This window comes from Ahaetulla prasina, chromosome 15, assembly GCF_028640845.1.
Source record: "Ahaetulla prasina isolate Xishuangbanna chromosome 15, ASM2864084v1, whole genome shotgun sequence".
Classification (NCBI taxonomy): domain Eukaryota; kingdom Metazoa; phylum Chordata; class Lepidosauria; order Squamata; family Colubridae; genus Ahaetulla; species Ahaetulla prasina.
Genome location: NC_080553.1, coordinates 10,753,595 through 10,767,169, shown reverse-complemented (window position 1 = coordinate 10,767,169; position 13,575 = coordinate 10,753,595). Strand labels below are relative to the sequence as shown.

Genomic DNA, 13,575 nt, shown 5'->3' with positions numbered 1-13,575 from the left:
TCCTTGGACACACAAAGGGGGGAAAAAAAGGAGGAGGAGGAGGAGGATTCCGCAGCTTCTGCTGCTCTCTGCTGCTGCACCCGCGGACACCCCCACCCTCCCCATTTATTCCCGAGGATGGCAGTTTTTGCGCTGCTTTTGCAAAGCCAAGGCTCCGGCTATGTATGGGGCAGCCTTCCTTTCTCTCTCCCTCCCCCCCCCCATTCCAACAGAATTGGGGTGGTTGGGTTTTTTTTAAATGGGGAGGGGTGCAAGAATCTGCATTGGCAAGAATTAGGGTGGGTAAGTGGGTGGGTGGGCGCTCCGTCCCCTGCCCCGCGCGCGCGCGTTCCCCGGACGGACTTGGCGGAAAAACTTTTGAATGAGTGAATGAATGAATGAATGAATGTCTGCGTGCGAGGCTTTGCCTCCACTCTTTTGTGTGTGAGGTGGGTAATTGGGTGGGTGTGCTGCGTGTGCCTGCGCGTGTTTTTTCCCTTCGTTTTTGCGCTGCCCCGTGGGCTTCCCGGGAGAAGGAGGAGGAGGTGGTGGTGGGGAGGGGGCGTGCGACCCATTAGCAAAGCTAACCGCAGCTGTCCTGGTTGGAGGGGGAGGGGGGTCTGCTTCGGGGGAGGGAGAGGAGAGGAGCAATCTCCCCCCCTTGGGAAGGAACTCCCCACTCAATCAATCACTCAATCACCCACCCACCCATTCAATCACCCACTCAGTCACTCACCCACCTACCCACTCACTCACCCACTCACTCACCCACCCACCCACTCAATCACTCACCCACTCACTCACCCACTCACTCACCCACCCACCCACTCAATCACTCACCCACTCACTCACCCACCCATTCACTTACCCACCCACCCACTCAATCACCCAACCATCCACTCAATCAATCAATCACCCAATGACTCACCCACCCATTCAATCACTCACCCACCCACCCACTCAATCACCCACTCACTCACCCGCCCTGGCTGAGGTTCCTGCTTGGCCATGTAGTTGCGAGACGAAGTCGGTCTTTTTGCAAAGTGGGTGGGTGGGTGGGTGGGTGTATTTGCAAGGCGTGAGCGTGTATTTTGCACGCGAGTTTGGGGGAGGCGGGGCTGTGGGGTTTAATAGGGTGGGTGGGTGGGTGGGTTTGTGTGGCTGGAAGGCACCCGACATGCCTCCTTTGGTTAGGGGAAAATCAGGGGAAAGGTTGGCTGCTTCTTTCCCTTGGGTGGGTGGGTGAGTAGACGTTTCATTTCGTCCCTGGTGGGCTTGAAAGGTGAAGGTCCCCACGACCTTTCCCTCCCCCCCATCCCTTCTTGATCGGGGACCCCCTGCATTCCCTCGCTGAGTTTGACCTTTGCCACATGGCTTCTTCCTTCTCTCTCTTCTCTTCTGTTTAAAGATCTGGAGGAGCTTATTTCTCCTGGATTCAAAGGGACTAGAAACCTAGGGGGTATTTTTTGTGAGTGTGAGTCTCAAGCCTGCAGTTGTTTTGCCTTGTGGGGGGTGGGGGGGCTTGCTAGCCCTTTCTTCCAAAATGGGCGAGGAAAAAACATATGGTGAGAGACTTGACTACGGAGAGGGTCTTCAAAATAAGACTATTTATTGTCCGGTTATTTATATCTGTATTTTCATATTTCTTAAATTATCCCTGTTCCTCCGATGTATTATTTCTCTCTCTCTAAGCTTTTCCAAACAGGAAATCTCACTCCAAATCAGCAGGGAAGTTTGATTCTTTAAAATATACATACATACATACATACATACATACATACATACATACATACATACATACATATCTTTTTAATTCAAGGTTTGCATTGAAAAAACAAGACAGACCATATTGGTTTTGGATAGTTGCGTTTGTGTGTGTGTATGTTTTTCATGTCACCTTCAAGGAAGGGCCATTTAAAAAAAAAAAAGAGAAAACATGTCATTTTTTTAAAAAACGAGGAAAAACGTGCCATTGGCGGTCTTGAGCTAATCGGAGAATATTTGCAAGAGAAAACTTGAAAAGTTTGGAGATTCTGTGACTTCGATTTCGTTGGGGAAAAATAGGGGAAAAGTTAGTTTTTTCAAACTTTTCAAACTCTTTTCAAACTTGAGGATACTAGAAATGGCAGCTTACCAGTCATGTAGCGAGATTTTTCTCCCCCCCCTCCCTTTTTTTTATCTGTTTTACCAGCTGGCACTTTCTGGTTTTGTTAGTAGTTTTACCAATCGCCTTCTCCGAAGAGTTTGTAACTTTCCATTTAAAAAAAAAAAGTCATTCTATGCCTATTTTCTTTCAATTTCTCCCCCCAAAATTCCTTCGGTAAAGAGAAAAAGGGGACTGTCTTAAAGTTAACCACAAAAATAATCTCAACTTTTGTCCGCTTGGCGTTTGAAAGATGGATATATATATATTTCGATCTAATAAAAAGCTGGTTAAAAATTTCCTGCTTGTATATTACCGGTAGATGCTTCTCGTGGGTTTTCGAGAGGAGGAAGAAAAAGAAGGAAGATAGAAAGGGAAGAAGGAAAGGGCTCTTTCAAAACTCTGTGGATCAAATTGCATTTTTCTGATGGTTTTAAATGCTAATTTATTAGAATGTTTGGCTAGTCGGCATGGCTGATAGTGTATTGAGAAGTGGACAATCTCTGCAGTTTTATAAGGAGATAATTATATGAGTTTGAGTGTTTGTGCATTATTTCTGTATTGGTAGTGTCAGTTGTCAATAAATGAAAGAACTCGCTCTCTTCTCAACAGTTGTCAATTCCTTGTATTGCCAATCCTGCTGGAAGTAATTAATTGCAGTGCTGAGTAACACACACATATACACCCCACAGGGGTTAGACAATTTCAAACCATGTTGGCTTATGATCTAGGACTTACAATCCCGCTTTGGGACTGGTATAAACCAGGATAACCAAAAGCAGTTATCAAAGTAAAGCGAATATTGTCATTTTTAAAGTGGGTCTGAGTTTTAAAAGTTCCAGATTTTCTTCCTTTTCCTGTGTTTCTTAAGGAAAAAAAAAATAACATGAGAATAAATTTGGCAGCTAAAGCTTTCTAACTAAGAGCATTTATAAAGAATGGTTTGCAACCCAAAGCTTCATTATTATTATTATTTTTTGGCTGGTTGGTGTTTAGGCTCTAATGGTGTTCCTGGCTTGTTTGAGAAGGACCTTTGCATGGTTGACTCCTTAAATTATGGACCTGTTTCTTTAAAAAAAAAATAAAGTTGGAAAGATACTTTCCCAGCACACCAACATTCCTGGGTCAACCAGGTGTTCGGGAAAAGGTGGTCTTTGTAGAGGGGGGGACGGGACATTATATCTGCTTTAACAAGGTTCCACATCCTGTGGAATCAATTTCTTCAGCTTTCTCCAACATATGTCTCGCAACTTCCGAGAAGTTGGCACCCTTGGTGTTTTTCTGTTTGTTTGCTTGCTTGCTTCGTTTTTAAAAACATGGAATCGACTTGCTTAATATCCTGGAATTTTTCTTTCTTTTTCTTTTTTTAATTGAGCTTTTTTTTTCCTTGGTAAGTGTGGGGGACTGGCTGAAAGATTTTAATATCTTCAAAGGGCTGGTTGGAAGACCGGGCTCTGTGTGTGTGTGTGTTGTAAGCAGTGTTTTAACTAGATTGGGGTGGGTGTGTCTTCCCAAGGAGGAGAAGCAGCAACAGCAGCAGCAGCTTGGTGGCCTTCATTCCTGAAGCCCACATTTGGGACGGCGATGCCGGCCGCGTGGACCTGGTGGTGTCTCGAGTTGTCCGACGGGGCCCTAAATAGGTCAGCGGCCAGAAGGGTTTGTGTGTTGAGGCAGTCTTGATTTCTGGAGCTTACAGTTGGGTGGTTGACGTCTACCTTCTGGAGTTGACTTCCCTGCTCTGGTTTTTTTGGGTTGTTTTTTTTTTGGGATTCTCTTCCAAGGGTGGATGAGAAAATGGCGTGGAGAAATATCTCGGCAGTGAGGTGAGCGGTGGGACGCCTACGTTTCTTTCCCTTCTTGGTGGGGTGGTGGGATATCTTTTGAAGGTAGAGAAAAGTCGCTTGTTGGGTCTGGAGTTTTGGAAGCTCCCCCATCCCTCCGTAACTTTCTTGGTGGTCTTCTATCGCCACCTCTTTCTCTTTCTTCTCTTTTTCTTGTCATCACCACTGCGTTTGCCTTCTCCTTTTCCATTGCTTCTTTCTCCTCGTTCTTCTCTTCCACTACTACTACTACTACTTCCCTTTTCTTTTCCTTCTTCTCTTCTATCACTACCAACACAACCACCTCTCCTCTTTTTCTTCCTTCATTTCCGTTTCCTACTCTTCCTCTTCCAGAAAAGTAGCTTGTGATTTTGGAGTTTGGAAAACCTCTCGCCCTACTCACTGTGAGGTTTCTCTTCCTTATTCCTTTTCCTCCTCCATCCTCACTACTACTACTCCTGGTTCTCCTCCTCTTCCACCATTACTCCTTCTTTCTCGTCCTCACTCTTTCTCTCTCTCCTCCTCTCATTCCTTCTCTTTCTCCTTTGCCACCAGTATTTCTCCCTTTTCCCTCATTCTTTTCTCCCACTATTACTGCTACAACGTCTTTTCGCTTCCTTCCCTTTTACCACCATCACTTCTCTTCCTCTTCCGCCTTATTCGCCTTCTCTTCCCACTCATATCTTCCCCTTCTTCCTCTTTCTCCTCTTATCTCTCCTCCTCTCCCTCCTTCTTTCTCCTTCACCACTACTTCCTTTTCTCATTCTTTCCTTCACCTATTACCGCTGTAACTTTTCATCTTTTCCTTCTCTTCTACCACCACCACTTCTCTTCCTCCTCCTCCTCCAAATTTTCCTTCTCTTCCCCCTTACCACCATTGCTAATTTTTTTCTTCCTCCTGCTGTTTCTCCATAATCATCACTATTGTGTCTTCCTTCCTCTTCTCTTCTCTTCTCTTCCCTCCCTCCCCTCTCCTCCTCCTCCTCTCCTTCTTCCTCTCTTCTCTCTTCCCTCCTTCAAAACAGCCATTTGAGGGTTCTCTCTTCCTTATTCCTCTCCCTCTAGCACTACCACTTCCCTTTCTCCTTCTGGCTCACCTTCTCTTCCACCATCAGCCTCTTCTCCTTCTCCTTCCTCTTTCTTTCTCCTCCTTTCTCTCCATCCCCCTTCCCCAGCGCTGCTATTTCTCCTTTTCCTCGTTCTCTTCTTCCACTGCTTCCGTGTCGACCTTTCTTCTTTTCCTTTTCCTTCTTTCCTACCACCACCACCACTTCTGATCATCTTCTCCGTTCTTCTCCTCCTCCTCCTCCTCCTCCTCTTCCCCCTTTTCCTTCTCCTCTGTAACCACGTCTACTACTTCTTCCTTTCGCCCCTTCCTCCTCCCAAACAGCTCTTTTAGGTGGTGGTGGGGTTTTGCCCCAAGCGGAAAATCCTTGTGCCTCCTATGAGAAGGCTTAGCTTTAACAGCTCCCGCAGCAGATGTCTCGCCTTGCAAAAAAAAGGGTTTCGGGGCGGGCAGGAGCAGCGCCCGGGAGAGGCCGAAGTGAATTGCATTTGTCATTCAGCCATTATGTGGGCTGTGACAGCCTCGGCTCTCAGTGGGGTCTGGAGGAGTGTGGGGGGAAGGGCTGGGCAGCGAGGAAGGGTTTTTATTCCACTGTCACCAGACCTCCGTCTGCCTGGTTGCGCTTGGCAAAAAAAAACCCCAAAAAAACCCCCAACTCAACCGGGCTGAAGCGGATGGGTTGATACCAAGTTTGGCTATAAAACCGAACCGTTTCCAAACATAACTCTGGAAAAATGCTGGAAGCGGAGTAGAAAATAGAGGACGGGGGTGGGGGGTGGGGCAGATGGCTGGATGGTTGTTCCGTAAAAAGATTGGAAGTTGGACCTTGGAGAGGTGGTAAAATCAGAATATTGGGAAACAGCTGGATTCAAACCATGTTGAACTTGTTTTTAAAAGTATTTACGGAAGCCATTGCCAGGGCAATGCTCAATGTTCCGTTAAATGTTGAAAAGGGTCCCCATGAAATAAATCCACAGCGATCTGTACCGTATTTTTTTGATTGATTGATTGATTGATTGGTATCCTGCCTTTACTTAATTTTTACAAGGAACTCGAGCCGGGGAACATATCCAGCGTGCTTTTCCTCCTCCTAATTTCCCCACAACAACAATCCTGCGAGGTGGGGTTGGGCTGAGAGGGAAAGGCTGACCCAAAGCCTCCAACTGGCTTTCATGCCTAAGGTGGGACTAGAACTCCCACATCCTGGTGATTGGCCCAAAGTCACTCAAACAACTGTCATGCCTAAGGTGGGACTAGAACTCCCAAACTCCTGGTGATTGGCCCAAAGTCATCCAGCTGGCTTTCATATTTAAGGTGGGACTAGAACTCCCAAACTCCTGGTGATTGGCCCAAAGTCATCCAGCTGGCTTTCATCTTTAAGGTGGGACTAGAACTCCCACATTCCTGGTGATTGGCCCAAGGTCACTCAGAGATAAGTCACATGCCTACGGTCTGTGAACTCCGAGATCCAAGGTCATCTAGCAGCTTTTCATAGCTGAGTTGGGACTTGAACTCACAGTCTCCCTGTTTTCTAGCCTGGTGCCTTAATCATCAAACTAGTTGGTCATCTCTGGCCTACAGAGAGGTGTTGGATACTGGGGCCCATTTTTCCCCTCCTTTTATCTAGCAATAAATTGATTTCATAGGGGCTGAAGCAGTTGTCAAATATGCACCATCTTCCCTTCATTGCAAGCAAGACTGGGTAAAGTTTATAAATTTCTTCCCAGCCTCCGCCACATTTGTAGTCCGACTACAGTATGAGCTCAGCTCTTAGCTCACTGTCCCAGATAGAGCTGCGTAAACCTGGAACAAGGGTTCATGGAATAAACCACGATTGGTTTAAACCGTGTGGCAGCAGCGAAGACCAACGAAGCCACTTGTGCAATTATTTTTAAAAAGGGGGTGGGGTGTTCTTTGAATGCAGAGATTTTCCCATGCGATCGTACTTGGGGTTACTACGATGAAGGGGACACTTGTAATATTAAATAATATTGTCTTGCTTTTTCCCCCTGCTGGGTCGCTTCTCATTGGGAATTTTAAGCAGCTTCCCAATTCCTTTCCCCCAGGGATTTGCTAACCCCGCGCCTTGCAGACGACTAGATATTTTTGTTCGCCAGAGACCTCAAAACACTGTTTTAAGTGTGCGAGGATTAGCGGTGCCTCAGTGTGCAATTCCTCAAGAGACAGTGCCATGCTTTTGACGGAAGTGGGGTCCGTTTTGTAAAGCAACAGGCAAAGCTATCTTCAAAGCGCTCCATGGCATAGGGCCGGGTTACCTACGGGACCGTCTGCTGCCACCGATTGCCTCCCACCGACCCGTGTGCTCTCACAGGGAGGGACTCCTCAGGGTGCCGTCAGCCAGGCAGTGCCGACTGGCGACGCCCAGGGGAAGGGCCTTTTCTGTGGGGGCTCCCACCCTCTGGAACAAACTTCCCCCAGGACTTCGCCAACTTCCTGACCTTCGAACCTTTCGCCGCGAGCTTAAGACACATCTATTTATTTGCGCAGGACTGGACTAGAATTTTAAATTTTAAATTTGGTTTTAACGGGGTTTTATTATTTTATCGCAATTTTTTAATATTCGGCCTTATTTAATAAGTTTTTTAATTGGTGTTTTATTTTGTATTTATATGTATGTTTTTATTAGGCTGTAAACCGCCCTGAGTCCCCCGGGAGATAGGGCGGTATAAAAATGCGATTAAATAAATAAATAAAATAAATAAAGCGCCCCGTTGGATCTTAAAAGTGGGAAATCCTATATCCGATAGGCAGCAATGAAAAAGCGAGTTTTTAAGAACTGTGCCATGGGAACACGATCTCAGTGAGCAAGAGAAGAGAATTGGTGGGTGATTTTTATTTTTTTTAAAATCTGCACGGAAGGGAAGGCAGGTTTGTTGGCTGCAAACGGCAGTCCAGATCTCCTCTCCGCGGTAGTGTTTTCTTTCCGTAGATCAGGTTTCTCATTTGGCTAATAAGCAGTGTCCAGCCGAGCACTTGGGAGTCAGCTGTTCTTGAGGCCAGGAGCCTTGTGTCGGGGTTAGAAGCCTGCCTCTGGTGGAGGGTGTTACCTGATTGATTAACCCAGCTTATCCAAGAGCTGATGATGGTTTGATTTGGCCACGGTTTGGTCTCAGAGCAATCTTAATTTTTTCCCCCCACCGAATGCAGGGAAGATCTTTTGTTATCATATTGATGTATTCTCCCTAACATTGATGATGTTACCTAGTTTGGTTCGTGAAAGGTCTTTAAGAAAACCTCCCAAGTTCAGAGAGCACTAAGGACCCCACAGTCCTCCTCCTCCTCCTCCTCTTCCTCTCCTTGTCCTCCTCCTTCTCCACCAACTTCTCCTCCATGCAAACCCCACTCCTTTCTAGCACTGTTGATGTTACCTAGTTTGGTTCATGAAAGGTCTTAAAGAAAACCTCCCAAGTTCAGAGAGCACTAAGGACCCCACAGTCATCCTCCTCTTCCTCCTCTTCCTCTTCCTCTTCCTCCTCCTCTTCCTCCTTCTCCTCCTTTTCCTCCTCCTCCACCATCTTCTCCTCCGTGCAAACCCCACTCCTTTCTAGCACTGATGATGTTACCTAGTTTGGTTCATGAAAGGTCTTTAAGAAAACCTCCCAAGTTCAGAAAGCACAAATAGCCCACAGTCGTCTTCCTCCTCCTCCTCCTCCTCCTCCTCCTCCTCCTCCTCCTCCTCCTCCTCCTCCTCCTCCTCCTCCTCCTCCTCTTCCTCCCTGCAAACCCCACTCCCTTCTAACACTGATGATGTTGCCTAGTTTGGTTCACGATACGTCTGCACGAAAACAACTAAGCTCAGAGAGCACCAAAAACCCCAAATGTTGGTCTATGGCTGTAATAAAAATTGACTGATTGACCAAGGACCCCAGAGTCCTCCTGCTAGTTGTCTCCACAACCCCCCTACCTTCTAGCACTGAAGAAGTTACCTAGTTTGGTTAATAAAATGTCTGCACGAGAACAACTAAGCTCAAGAGAACATCTAGGATCTGTAATGCTGGTCTGTGACCATAATAAAGAGTGAGTGAGTGAGTGAGTGAGGACCCAGAATCCTCCCCCTCCCCCTCTATAACAACCTCCCCTACTTTCTAGAACTGATGATGTTACCTAGATCGGTCATGAAACGTCTGTAAGAAAACCCCTGAGCTTAGAAAGCACCTCATTTCAACCCTGAGCTACAAATATTCTCCTTTATCGACGCGTTCTCCTTGTGGTTCTTTTTCATTGTTTACTTCATTCTATTACTTTAATTCTGTTTACACTCTTGTCATTTCTTCCTTTTTTTTAGTGTCGTGGGCTGCCTAGAGAAGGCCCACGCGAGGTAGGCAGAACTAAACTTAGCAAATAAATAAAATGAGACAGAAGGAAGTGTCTTTTTTGGGTCAAAATATATCACATCCCTGGAAGTAGGGAGTCATAGACAACCCATGGGCCATCGGGTAATCCTTTAGAAATATTTTTTTTTTTTTGTCTCGAGAGAGAAACCGAATGACCACAGGCAGACAAAAAAAAAAAAAAACCAGGGAGAATGGGAAGGACTTCCAACTTCCTGCCGGCTTCACCGTTGCTTTGCTGTTGTGGCCAGAATTTTGCAAATACGACTGATGTGAAGATGCTTGAAATTTCAATTGCACAACGAGTCCCAGACCCACATTATTAAGTTGGCAGATTTGAGGCACTTTCAAAAAATGTTTCCGCAGTACTGTGATGTGACGTTTTGGTTTAATGGAAGGCGACAAGCAGAAGTCTATGGATCCTTGATGGCGAACCTGTGGCACGCGGAGCCATCGCTGTGGGCACGCGAGCATTGCCTTAGCTTGGCTCCAGAGCGCATGCACGCGCCAGCCAGCTAATTTTGGGGCCTCCCGGGCCCACCAGAAATCGGGAAATGGGCTGTTTCTGGCCTCCGGGGGGGTGGAGGCTGTTTTCACCCTCCCCAGACTCCAGGAAAGCTTTTAGAATTTGGGGAGAGTGAAAAACGGACCTTCCGGTTCCACTGGAAGTTGGAAAATGGGCCGTATCCAGCCTCCGGGGGTGGGTGATGGGTGGAAGGCCATTTTTATTATTTTATTATTTTATTTATTTATTTATTCATTCACATTTTTATACCGCGCTTCACCGAAGACTAGATAAAAGCAGATAAAACAACAATAATCCAAAAATTTTTAAAATACAATACCAAGTTTAAAAATCTAATTTAAACGCTGTATGATTAAAAATATTAAATAAGAAAATTACAAAAAGATAAAAACCCCTGTTAAAAGCCCATTAAAAACCCACAATATTAAAATCAATCAGGCCAGCCCCGCTTGGTGAAAAAAGAAGGTCTTGAGTTCATGTTTTTGCTCTCCCCAGGCTCCAAGAAAGTCTCTGGAGCCTGGGAAGCGAAAAACGGGCCTACCAGGCCCACCGGTAACGTTTTTGCTGTCGTGTGCCAAAAATGTGGGGAACGTAGGGTGGGGTGGGGTTACACTCGCATGTGCAGGTGGGCAGGGTGTGGGGGTCACTGAATTATGGAGGTGGGCAGGTGTGCGTGCGATCCCCCCCCCCCCGGTTCTTCTCGCTTTTGGCACGCGGCGGCAAAAAAGGTTAGCCATCACTGCTATAGATTATAGGAATGAGACATGCTGGGCTCCAAAGCCCATCTTTATAACTAACGTGGTCTGTGGTCAAGAATGATGGGAATCGGAGTTCAGTACTTTCAGGTTCCTCATTTCTTCTGAGAACTTAAAACATTAATTTCGGTGGGGAAGTTATCCTTTCTGGTGTCTTCCTCATCCCCTGCACAGCTGCGTTACCTTCTCTTTGTCTTCTGCTGGTCTTGGAGAATCATAGTCCAACAGAAAGCTAGGTGTGAAAATGTCCATGTTGATTCTCAGTCCTCCAGGTCGTCGGTTTTTTTAAAAAATTTGCATTTATATCCCGCCCTTCTCCGAAGACTCAGGGCGGCTTACACTGTGTTAAGCAATAGTCTTCATCCATTTGTATATTATATACAAAGTCAACTTTTATTGCCCCCAACAATCTGGGTCCTCATTTTACCTACCTTATAAAGGATGGAAGGCTGAGTCAGCCTTGGGCCTGGTGGGGCTTGAACCTGCAGTAATTGCAAGCAGCTGCTGTTAATAACAGACTGTCTTACCAGTCTGAGCCACAGAGGCCCTTTGGGTTGTCCCAAAGATGCTATTTTCAAGAGGCAAGAGGACTTTCTTGTTATTCTGTGAAGACGTTTCGCTTCTCATCCCAGAAGCTTCTCCAGTTCTGACTGGATGGTGGGGGGAAGGGAAGGATTTATATCCTTGAAATGGAAAGTATCAAGGAGTATAAATCCTTCCCTTCCCCACCATCCAGTCAGAGCTGAAGAAGCTTCTTGGATGGAGAAGCAAAACGTTTTCGAAGGATAACGGAGACCAGTTGCTTCTTGAAAATAGCATCTTTGGGACAACCATGACCTGGATGACTGAGAATCTCCATAGACATTTTCACACCTAGGTGTGCAATCTCCCCCCCCCCACTCTTGCAATCTGCACCATCTAAAACCGAATCGGAGTCTTCCTCCTTCCCAAGCAGATATACTCCTGTCTTGCAAACTATTCCAAGCCATGACGTCTGAGGCACTGAACAGAGGAGGGGAGGAGAGGAGAAGAGAAGATTGCAGAACAGGTTAGAATTAGAAAGAATTAGAATTGGAATTAGAATCACCTATGTGTGTGTCAAACAGCTATATAAATGTGTTTAATAAATGAGAGGAGAGGAGAGGAGGCAGAGGGGGAAGGGAGGAGAGGAGAAGAGAAGAGAAGAGAAAATAGAATAGAATAGAATAGAATGAGAGGGAATGGAATGGAATGGAATGGAATAGAGAAGGAGAAGGAGGGAAAGAAGATGTAGAAGAATGAGAGAAGTAGAATCAAAAGCAATAGAAATAGGATAGGAATAGAATAGAATTAGAATAGAATAGAATAGAATAGAATAGAATTTTTTTATCAGCCAAGTGTGATTGGACACACAAGGAATTCGTCTTTGGTGCATAAGCTCTCAGTGCACACAAAAAGACAAGATACATTTGTCAAGAATCATAAGGTACAACACTTAATGATAATAATAATAATAATCGTAGGGTACAACTAAGCAATCAAATCATACTAGGAAACAATATAAATCGTAAGGATGCCAGCAACAGGTTACAGTCATACAGCCATAAGTGGGAGGAGATGGGTGATGGGAACGATGAGAAGATTAATAGTAAGGCAGACTTAGTGAATAGTTTGTGTAGACTTCAGCTGGGAGCATTACTGTGTCTCTACTGCAGACCCACTTATGGGAAACGCTCCTTTGAGGAACTGTCGCTTGCAAAAACGTTTGCACCAGGCCGGGCCTCCACTTGTCCACCCGTTCCTTGTCATTTATAATTCTGGGGCAGAGAAACCCTTTCCTAACCTGCTTTGCTGGCCCTAGTTCCTTCAAACCAGGGGACCCTGGGTGAAGAAGCGTCCCTTGGGTGTGTAGTGCGCAACTCTTCGTTGGCCGAGTTTCCCTTCCAGCATCAGCTCGTGGGAAGCCCGTGGTTTCTCACTCTTGCCTCATCCAACCTGTCTTACAGTGGTTCCCTTTTCGCAGCTGTCTAAGCGTGGTTGTCATGAATCAGATATTTCTCCTACTCCTTCGTTACCTCTCGGCTCAGTTCCTGTACCAGTTAAGGAGTTTGTCCCTCATCCAAGGGGTGAAATCCAGCAGGTTCTGACAGATTCTGGCGAACTGGTAGCGGAAGTTTTGAGTAGTTCGGAGAATCGGCAAATGCCACCTCTGACTGGCCCCAGAGTGGAGTGGGAATGGAGATTTTGCAATATCCATCCCCCTGGAGTGTGGAGGGGATGGGGATTTTGCAGTATCCTTCCCCTGAAGTGGGGAGGGAATGGGGATTTTGCAGTATCCTTCCCCTGAAGTGTGGAGGGAATGGGGATTTTTGCAATATCCTTCCCCCAGGAGTGGGGAGGGAATGGGGATTTTGCAGTATACTTCCCCTGAAGTGGGGAGGGAATGGGGATTTTTGCAATATCCTTCCCCCAGGAGTGGGGAGGGAATGGGGATTTTGCAGTATCCTTCCCCTGCCACGCCCACCTTGGGTGTCTTCAGAAACAAAGTTGGCTATTTCTGCCTGTGCCCATGACCACAGGTCTGACTAGGCAGCTCAGTGGCTAAGACACTGAGCTTGTCGATCATCAGAAAGGTCGGCAGTTCCGTGGTTCAGATCCCTAGTACAGGTCTCCTGCGTCAGCAGGGAGTTGGACTAGATGACCTCTCTAAGGTCCCTTCCAACTCTGTTACTGTTACTGTTACTGCTCGATGTACAGGGGCACCCTTGGTGTCACCAATCAGCAAACAGAGATGCCCCCAAGGATAAAAAACTTGAGAGACCGGTAATATTTGATTGCAGCCAGTGGGAGGGTCATCTTTCCGAACACATTCAACACCTACAGGCTGTTGTGATGAGAACTTGTGTTGACGGACTCTTAGAAAGTGGCAGAAAGTAGAAAACGTTTTCTGCTAAG

General features: G+C 46.3%; 2 protein-coding genes across 3 annotated transcripts in view; both read left to right on the top strand.

Moving 5' to 3' along the window:
• Window positions 1–13,575, top strand: part of UBE2L3 (ubiquitin conjugating enzyme E2 L3) — a 175,378-nt gene that overhangs the window by 340 nt on the left and 161,463 nt on the right. The window lies entirely within an intron of this gene.
• HIC2 (HIC ZBTB transcriptional repressor 2) overlaps window positions 1–13,575 on the top strand; it is a 103,188-nt gene that overhangs the window by 364 nt on the left and 89,249 nt on the right. The window lies entirely within an intron of this gene.